Source organism: Castor canadensis, chromosome 2, assembly GCF_047511655.1.
Source record: "Castor canadensis chromosome 2, mCasCan1.hap1v2, whole genome shotgun sequence".
NCBI classification, from domain to species: Eukaryota; Metazoa; Chordata; class Mammalia; order Rodentia; family Castoridae; genus Castor; species Castor canadensis.
In genome coordinates, this window is record NC_133387.1 from 18,454,738 (window position 1) to 18,464,525 (window position 9,788).

Sequence of the window (9,788 nt, forward strand, 5' to 3'; positions counted from 1 at the left end):
TGATCAAGTAAAAACTGTTATTTTCATTCATGATAACCAACTTTATAATTAAGTACATAAATGTAAAAATAAAAATCAACCAAACTTTTGCTTATTTCTATAACATTCATCAAAGTGAACATTCTATTGTTGAATTAATAGAAATATTCTTTCTTTTTTTTTTTTTTTTGTCTTTTCTTTTTTGGTGCTGGGATTGAACACAGGGCCTCATGCATGCTAGGCAACTGCTGTACTACTGAACTACATCCCAGCCCATAGAAATATTCCTGACTACAACCTTCAGGACAATGAATTATCAACCAAACTCTGACATCTAATACTCCTTTACTTTCTTGATCCCACCAATTAATCCCATTTGAATTCTTGTAAAGCAAAATTCTCCTGCCAACCTGTTTACATTTTGTTTTATTCCTTTGAATGATTCAAACTTCTTTCCAATGTCAGAAGTTGTAATTGTCAGTAATAGCCAGCAGGATAAAAATGACAAACTAAAATCAAACAATTTAAGGCCAATTTTCAAAGGCAGAGGCAAGGTTGTAGGGTGCCAGGATAACTGAGAAGAGAAGACTACCTTAGTACCAGAAAAGATAAGGTACAGGAGCAATTCAAAGAGAATACTCTATGGAGAGGGCCACCCAAGAGGGACAGAGAACTCACAAGCACTCCCTTCTTAAGCTCAGATCTCTTGTTGTTGTTTCTTATTGATGAAAGCCAACCCAAAGTAGAAGTGTGCTTATGAAGTCTATTTAGGTCATTTTTCCGGGGCACAGAATGGGAAAGAGAAGACTGGAGATGGACCTCATGTATTAAATTTCATCATTGGTTAATTGCAATCTCTAACTCAATTAAGTACTTTTCATAAATGATTCCCAGCTCAATCACACTACTCAGTTCATGCAGACAGAAATAGCATGGTAAAGAAACAGCATACAACTTTTGGATCATATTAGAAAAGTCATTTAATATGTGAGATCAGAATCTCATTTCAGGTAAATTCCTGGGAGAATTTCTGCAATTTTTTAAGGTTAAAAGTTAATCATGACTATGTTCATAAATTTGTCAGACAGCATGACTAACCTGGCATAAGAATCTTTATTAGGTAAACCTCATTGTTTGCATCTAAAACTCAGTGGGTTTCTGATTGGAATGACAGCTCCCTCTGTTCTTTCGCTCCTTCCAACCTTGCTCTGTCCCTGCTCCCATTCCAGGTCACTCTTCAGCATACTAATTCCAAGCTTGCTTTTACGAAAAGTGCCTGCTTCCTATGCTGTCATATATATATAGTGCCAGTTGGATCTCAGCCAGTAGAATTAAATGAAATGGTTTTCTGTCAGACTGAATACTAATTATGTCTTCATGCCAAAGCAAGGTCTGCATAATGACATCATTTGCAAGTAGGTTGAAAGTTGAAGCACAAATAGAGTTTGCTCTGATATTTATGGATGTAAACAAGGTACTGCTATGCTGTTTAGTCTACCTGTTTGTGTTGGTTTATTAGTTTTAGAGATTTGGCTTTGAAAATCCAAGCTCTCTGGGCAACACTGTGATTAAGTATATTTTTCACTGCTTAAATAGGTCTTCCCTTTTCAAGGTTTCAATGAGTTATGGGTTTCATAACTCAATTTCCCAGGGCAGCCTTAGAAACGCTAATTTTTTATACTGTTACGTGTTTAGGATCTCCTGCGGTTCATTCATATGTCTAGCACAAGAGTCTGGTTTTGTAAGGCAGCATGGTTTATACTGTTGGTATCAATGCCCCCTTTCATCTCATTTTGTGCATAAATTGTATGATCATCCCACATAGACCCCACCAGTTTTACATATCTTATTCACTTTTATTGTCTGAGCCTTAGGCTTAGTAGTCTGTCAGAAATAACAATTTTGTCTGCCCTTCAAATGAGGCTTCCATATCTTGTAACATTCACTGTGCTCAATTAGCTAAATGACTAATAAATCCATGTTATGACAATAATGAGAAAACCCCCTCCAAAACCCTCATTTTGGTATTTTGACAGTGTTTTTCAATAACAGTATCTCTATTCATTTTTTATTCATATTTTTGATTTTAAGAAATATTGACAGGTCTATGAGACATATACCTTTCATATGAATCCTCTGTCCCAACATCTCATATTACATAGAATCATTGAAAAAGAATAAGGCTGGTTGTCAGATGTCTTTTTTAGATCAATCTGTAATAATAACTAGGTGTGTGATTTTGGCAAACCATTTAACATACTGGACACTGAATGGCGGGGCTGTAGCAGATGATCACAAGTATCCTTAATTTTGCCTATGTCCAATTTTTACTGAGAGGAAGTTTGTGTTCCTTTTGACTTAATGTTGTAGAAGCAAAGAAGAAGCACACTTAAACAAACAAATGTCAACAAGGCTCAAAGCAGTAAAATACACCGGTGGAGAGCACAGAGGTCAGCTCTCCAGACCAGTGCCCGGGCATCTTACTAGCAATCCTCTACTGACAATTTTGTCAAAAATTGCTACTTTATATTTGCTTTTATCATGCAAGGGACTTGAGGTGCCCCTCCAGATCTTCAGAACTGAAAAGTCTGTAACGATTTTATGTTCATGTTCTGATCTATCAGGGTGGGGAGAGGGGCATCTTCATCTGCTAAGATTTCTAGCTGTGTTGAAAAATAACCCATCAGGAGAGTGTTCATTAAAGGATGTTAATTATACACATCAGTATTTAATGTGTACTTGATTTGTTACAGTATGTTTTATTCTTTGACTTCAGTGCTTCAGTCACTTAGGTTCCCTAGATTACTGAAATATAGAGCGGATGCTCAGCGGAGCTAATAAACTCACTGGACGTCGTATGAGGATGGTACGCACAGTTGTATTCTCATGACATGAAAGGATTTTTAAAATTGCAATATCATCCAGTGAGGTTTGGCCAGCAAATAGGAAACCAGCTGAAGTGAGAAGTGACTCATTATCAAGGGTACTGAAAACACAGCACCTGGTTTTAAATATTTCAAGATCTAAAAGTAGAAAAAAAAAGCTGAGTGTCAGAAAAAAAGTTTTCTGATCCTTTGTGCTGTCATTAGATGTCATGAACTCTTTGTGGAAACGTGTTTCTCTGCCAACTTCCTCTGAAAATAGTTTAAGGATAAATAAAATATACATTTCTCTGAAATAAGTAGAGACAGGAATACACAGAAGATAGTAAGCTCCTCATTGTCTGGAATGTGATAATCATGTATTAGGATATTGAAGAAGGGAATTTCATGTCAAAATTGAACTAAATAATGCACAGCATTCACTGAATCTTAGAGTTAAGAGTGACTTAACCTCTGGACCAAACATCTTACCCCAATGCAGAAAACTCTTCTTCAATAATTCTGAAATATGATAGTCAATACTAATCTTTACCATTTTTCTTTGTGGTTAGTATCTGCTGGAACAGCCTGTATAGCTGAGAGAAATCCAAATGTGATAAAGTCTTTTTTTTTTCCTAGAGAGAGAGAAAAGGATTTACAGTACGCTACAGCAAATACCAACTCCTAAAGGACATAAGAGACCTGCCAACCCAAACTTTCTGGGATCCAGAAGGCATGTTTCTGATCTGGGCACTAACAGGGGCACTGACTACCCCCTACTAGTGGGTCAAGACCAGTTGATTCTCTCTGAGAACTCTAGCACATCAGGACAAGTGCTGTGTCAGGATGTGACTCTAGTCTCGGCTGTGATAAAGTCTTTTAATTTGAGCTGAAATCTGCTTCTGTGTAACTTCTCTTGACTGTTCTGAGCCATGTAGCCTCTGGAAGGACTCAGATGAACTACTTATTATTATATCACAAGTCATTAGATCAGTACAATTCTAAATTCTGGAGGACATTAAGTATTTTATATATGAGATACAGGATTTTTAACAGCATTTTTTAATCCCTATGTAATTTTGGCACCTCTTTTAATAACAAATATTTTAGTAATACTCTCTTTACTAGCTTCTAAATATATTAATAGAAAATTGTCTACAAAAGTCAATATAGTCTCCTAAGTATAATATAGATGAGACTTTTCAGAAAAGTAACATATAATAAAATAATGGATACTACAATATGTAAATGCATGTACAAGATAACAATCCTGAGCTGAGCACATTAGTTTGAGCCTATAACCCCAGCAACTTAAGAAGCAGAAATCAGGAGGATAGCAGTTCAAGGCCAGTCTGGCTAAAAAAAGTAAAAGAGACCTCCTTCCCCCATCTTAACAACAACAACAAAAAGCTGTTTGTGGCAATGTGTGTCTGTCATTCCACCTACACAAGAGAAGCATAAGTATGAGGATCACAGCCCAGGCACAAATGCAAGACTCTAAATAACCAAAGCAAAAAGGGTTGATAGTATGACTTAGATGGTACAGTGCCTGGCTAGTAAACACGAGGCCCTGAGATCAAACTCCAATATCACAAAAATTTGTTTAAAGACTGCAATAGTGGATATAATAAACAAAGGAGATGAGTACACCTGTACAAAAGCTCTCCATTGAGGCACCAACCTCAAACACAGACTGATAAAGGGAGTGAGTGATATAGCTACCTGTTGCATAATTCTCTGAAGTTATAAGTAGCTCCTAGTAAAATTCTGAACAAAAAAATAAGTACAATTTTTCATTTTATATGTAGTAGTTTTTATCCCTGGAAAATTCAGTATATCAAAAATACCCAGAATATTTTATTGCATGTAGCTAGATGTTAAGCTCAGTTGATTATCAATAATTTTAATCAATATAATCCCCAGGATATTTGAAGGTCATGAATGATGTCAGCTAATTTTTTAGAGTTTTAGTCTGACTTGTGCATTGAAGGATGGCTGGCATTGCTGGCCAGTAATACACACCATAGTAAAAGGATTAGAACAATAAACACATACCCATAAATTTCCAAAACATCCTCACTGAAAACACTATTTTAAGGATTCCACATATAACTGCACTCCTTTTTTTGAGTAAGTTTTTAGAGCAACCACAGAATCATTTTGGTACGACATATCTGGCAACTGTGGGTTTTGAAGTGATGTCCTTTCCTTCAGAAATGTCTCTAGTTTTGCCCTTTATAATAAACTATATGTGTCTAGAGAGTCAATTTATATTGAAACTAAGTTCAATATCTTACATTTATGTTTGTTAAATTTTGTTTTCTTTGTTTCAGTCCATTTTATCAGACTTTTACTTTGAACCTTAATTCTGACATACCATATTATCTCTTTCTGGTTTCATCGCCTGCAAATTAGATAAGCATTCCTCATCTGTCTTTATCAAAGTTGCCACTGAGAATGAGGACTGAGACATAATGACATAATGAATAATAAGACACAGAATTTGACTGGACATTTCCCTTCGTGTTGGTGCAGCTCACTACACGTCACCCTTTTATTAGCAAATACAGAGCTAAAAGGAGTCTGAACAACATGGTCAATAGCCTTGCTAAAACTACAATAAACGTTGACCATAGTATTTCTTTTAGGTGCCCAGTTGCTACCTCCAACTGTAGGGCAAAATGCTCAGCATATTTATGTTGGTCTTTAGAAAAAATTCTTCTCTAAATTATTTCACATGTCTAACTTATAAATTTAAAAATCCTAACATAAATATGCACAATTCTAAATATACTGTATTGGTTTAACTACTGTAATAGCAAGATCAAGAAATCTCAGTGACCCAATGTGACAGAAGTGCATTTGCTACTCCACATCCAACAGTTGCTAACCAGTACTCCAATAATCTGCTCTAATTTTCTAAATCTGTTAGCTGACTTAATCTATGAGAAGCACTAAAGTTCAAGTATAATTTCTCTACCACTTTGAACACCCTTTAAGTCTTAGCCTACTCGGAAAGATGTCTGGTGTCAAGGATATCATACCCTCTTTGAGCTGCAAAGAGGCATGGCTGATTCATCTTGAAAACATACTAAATCTAGAACTTGAAAACTTACTTACCATTCTTCTTGTAATTGCCCATCCTCTTGGCATATTATGTTGACGATGTTACATATTTTTATGTGTAATTTAAGAATTAGAACATATGGATAAAGAGAATTGTTTCGTTAACCATTGATTTACAAAATTTAAACTTCTTCCTTTGAATAAGTTCTGTTTAGTTCAGTTTCCCACTTCTTTATTGGTTCATTGATTTTGGGGGAATGTAGTGTTTGAGCTCACTGTATATTCTGGTTATCAGTCCGTAGATGTATGGCTAGCAAATATTTTCTCCCACTCTGTGGGTAGTCTCTTCAGTTTAGAGACCATTTTTTTTGTTGTGCAGAAGCTTTTTAATTTTATGAAGTCCCATTTGTACATCCATTCTCTTAGTTGTTGGGCTGCTGGAGTTCTACTGAGGAAGTCCTTGCCTATGCCTATTGTTTCCAGAGTATTCCTTGCTCTTTTTTTTAAATTTTTTTTATTTTATTATTCATATGTGCATATAAGGCTTGGGTCATTTCTCCCCCTTGCCCCCACCTCTCCCTTACCACCCACTCTGCCCACTCCTTCTCCCTCCCACCCCCTCAATATCCAGCAGAAACTATTTTGCCCTTATTTCTAATTTTGTTGTAGAGAGAGTATAAGCCATAATAGGAAAGAACAAGGGTTTTTGCTGGTTGAGATAAGGATAGCTATACAGGGAGTTGACTCACATTGATTTCCTGTGCGTGGGTGTTACCTTCTAGGTTAATTCTTTTTGATCTAACCTTTTCTCTAGTACCTGTTCCCCTTTTCCTCTTGGCCTCAGTTGCTTTTAAGGTATCTGCTTTAGTTTCTCTGCATTAAGGGCAACAAATGCTAGCTAATTTTTTAGGTGTCTTCCCCATCCTCACCCCTCCCTTGTGTGCTTTCGCTTTTATCATGTGCTCAAAGTCCAATCCCATTGTTGTGTTTGCCCTTGATCTAATGTCCACATATGAGGGCCAGGCTAACCTCACTCATTTACCAGCGAATGATAACATTTCGTTCTTCTTCATGGCTGCATAAAATTCCATTGTGTATAGATACCACATTTTCTTAACCCATTCGTCAGTGGTGGGGCATCTTGGCTGTTTCCATAACTTGGCTATTGTGAATAGTGCTGCAATAAACATGGGTGTGCAGGTGCCTCTGGAGTAACCTGTGTCACAGTCTTTTGGGTATATCCCCAAGAGTGGTATTACTGGATGAAATGGTAGATCATGTCTAGCTTTTTAAGTAGCCTCCAAATTTTTTTCCAGAGTGGTTGTACTAGTCTACATTCCCACTAACAATGCAAGAGGGTTCCTTTTTTCCCCCGCATCCTCGCCAAAACCTGTTGTTGGTGGTGTTGCTGATGATGGCTATTCTAACAGGGGTGAGGTGGAATCTAGCGTGGTTTTGATTTGCATTTCCTTTATTTCTAGAGATGGTGAGCATTTTTTCATGTGTTTTTTGGCCATTTGAATTTCTTCTTTTGAGAAAGTTCTGTTTAGTTCACTTGCCCATTTCTTTATTGGTTCATTAGTTTTGGGAGAATTTAGTTTTTTGAGTTCCCTATATATTCTGGTTATCAGTTCTTTGTCTGGTGTATAGCTGGCAAATATTTTCTCCCACTCTGTGGGTGTTCTCTTCAGTTTAGAGACCATTTCTTTTGATGAACAGAAGCTTTTTAGCTTTATGAGGTCCCATTTATCTAAGCTATCTCTTAGTTGCGGTGTTGCTGGGATTTTGTTGAGAAAGTTCTTACCTATACCTACTAACTCCAGAGTATTTCCTACTCTTTCCTGTATGAACTTAAGAGTTTGGGGTCTGATATTAAGATCCTTGATCCATTTTGAGTTAATATTGCTATAGGGTGATATATATGGATCTAGTTTCAGTTTTTTGCAGACTGCTAACCAGTTTTCCCAGCAGTTTTTGTTGAAGAGGCTGCTATTTCTCCACCGTATATTTTTAGCTCCTTTGTCAAAGTCAAGTGGGTTATAGTTTTGTGGGTTCATATCTGGGTCCTCTATTCTGTTCCACTGGTCTTCATGTCTGTTTTTGTGCCAGTACCATGCTGTTTTTATTGTTATTGCTTTGTAATATAGTTTGAAGACAGGTATCGTGATACCTCCAGCATTATTCTTTTGACTGAGTATTGCCTTGGCTATTCGTGGCCTCTTGTGTTTCCATATAAATTTAATGGTAGATTTTTCAATCTCTTTAATGAATGTCATTGGAATTTTGATGGGAATTTCATTAAACATGTAGATTACATTTGAGAGTATCAACATTTTTACTATTATGATTCTACCAATCCATGAGCATGGGAGATCTCTCCACTTTCTATAGTCTTCCTCAATCTCTTTCTTCAGAAGTTTATAGTTTTCCTTGTAGAGGTCTTTCACATCTTTTGTTAGGTTTACACCTAGGTATTTGATTTTTTTTGAGGTTATTGTAAATGGAATTGTTTTCATACATTCTTTTTCAGTTTGGTCATTGTTAGTGTATAGAAATGCTAATGATTTTTCTATGTTGATTTTATATCCTGCTACCTTGCTATAGCTATTGATGATGTCTAGAAGCTTCTGAATAGAGTTTTTTGGGTCTTTAAGGTATAGGATCATGTCATGTGCAAATAGGGATATTTTGACAGTTTCTTTACCTATTTGTATTCTTTTTATTCCTTCTTCTTGCCTAATTGCTCTGGCTAGGAATTCCAGTACTATGTTGAATAGCAGTGGAGATAGTGGGCATCCTTGTCTGGTTCCTGATTTTAGAGGGAATGGTTTCAGTTTTTCTCTGTTAAGTATAATGCTGGCTGTAGGTTTGTCATATATAGCTTTTATAATGTTGATGAACTTTCCTTCTATTCCTAGTTTTCTTAGAGCTTTTATCATGAAATGATGTTGGATCTTATCAAAGGCTTTTTCTGCATCTATTGAGATGATCAAATGGTTTTTGTCTTTGCTTCTGTTAATGTGGTTTATTACGCTTATTGATTTTTGTATGTTGAACCACCCCTGCATCCCTGGGATGAAGCCTACTTGGTCGTGGTGAATAATCTTTTTGATGTGTTGTTGAATTCGGTTTGCCATTATTTTGTTGAGGATTTTTGCATCAATGTTCATTAAGGAGATTGGCCTATAGTTCTCCTTTTCGGGGGTGTCTTTGCCTGGTTTTGGGTAAGTGTAATACTGGCTTCATAAAATGTGTTTGGTGGTTTTCCTTCCCTTTCTATTACATGGAACAGTTTAAGGAGGGTTGGTATCAGTTCTTCTTTAAAGGTCTGGTAGAATTCAGCAGAGAATCCATCAGGTCCTGGACTTTTCTTTTTGGAGAGACTCTTGATTGCTGCTTCAATTTCATTTTGTGTTATAGGTCTATTCAGGTGATTAATTTCCTCTTGGTTCAGTTTTAGATGATCATATGTATCTAGAAACCTGTCGATTTCTTTAAGATTTTCAAATTTATTTGAATATAGGTTCTCAAAGTAGTCTCTGATGATTTCCTGGACTTCCATGGTGTTTGTTGTTATCTCCCCTTTTGCATTCCTGATTCTACTAATTTGGGCTTTTTTCTCTCCTCATTTTAGTCAGGTTTGCCAGGGGTCTATCGATCTTGTTTATTTTTTCAAAGAACCAACTTTTTGTTTCATTAATTCTTTGTATGGTTTTTTTGGTTTCTATTTCATTGATTTCAGCTCTTATTTTTATTATTTCTCTCCTTCTATTTGTTTTGGGATTTGCTTGTTCTTGTTTTTCTAGGAGTTTGAGATGTATCATTAGGTCATTGATTTGGGATCTTTCAATCTTTTTAATATATGCACTCATGGCTATAAAC

The 9,788-nt window shown here is 36.2% G+C and overlaps 1 non-coding gene across 1 annotated transcript; it reads right to left on the bottom strand.

Moving 5' to 3' along the window:
* Positions 1–3,573: 3,573 nt before the first annotated feature.
* LOC141421095 (small nucleolar RNA SNORA3/SNORA45 family) lies at positions 3,574–3,705 on the bottom strand. The gene has a single exon (XR_012445777.1). It is a non-coding gene; the product is annotated as a small nucleolar RNA SNORA3/SNORA45 family (small nucleolar RNA).
* Between the last annotated feature and the right edge of the window lie 6,083 nt (positions 3,706–9,788).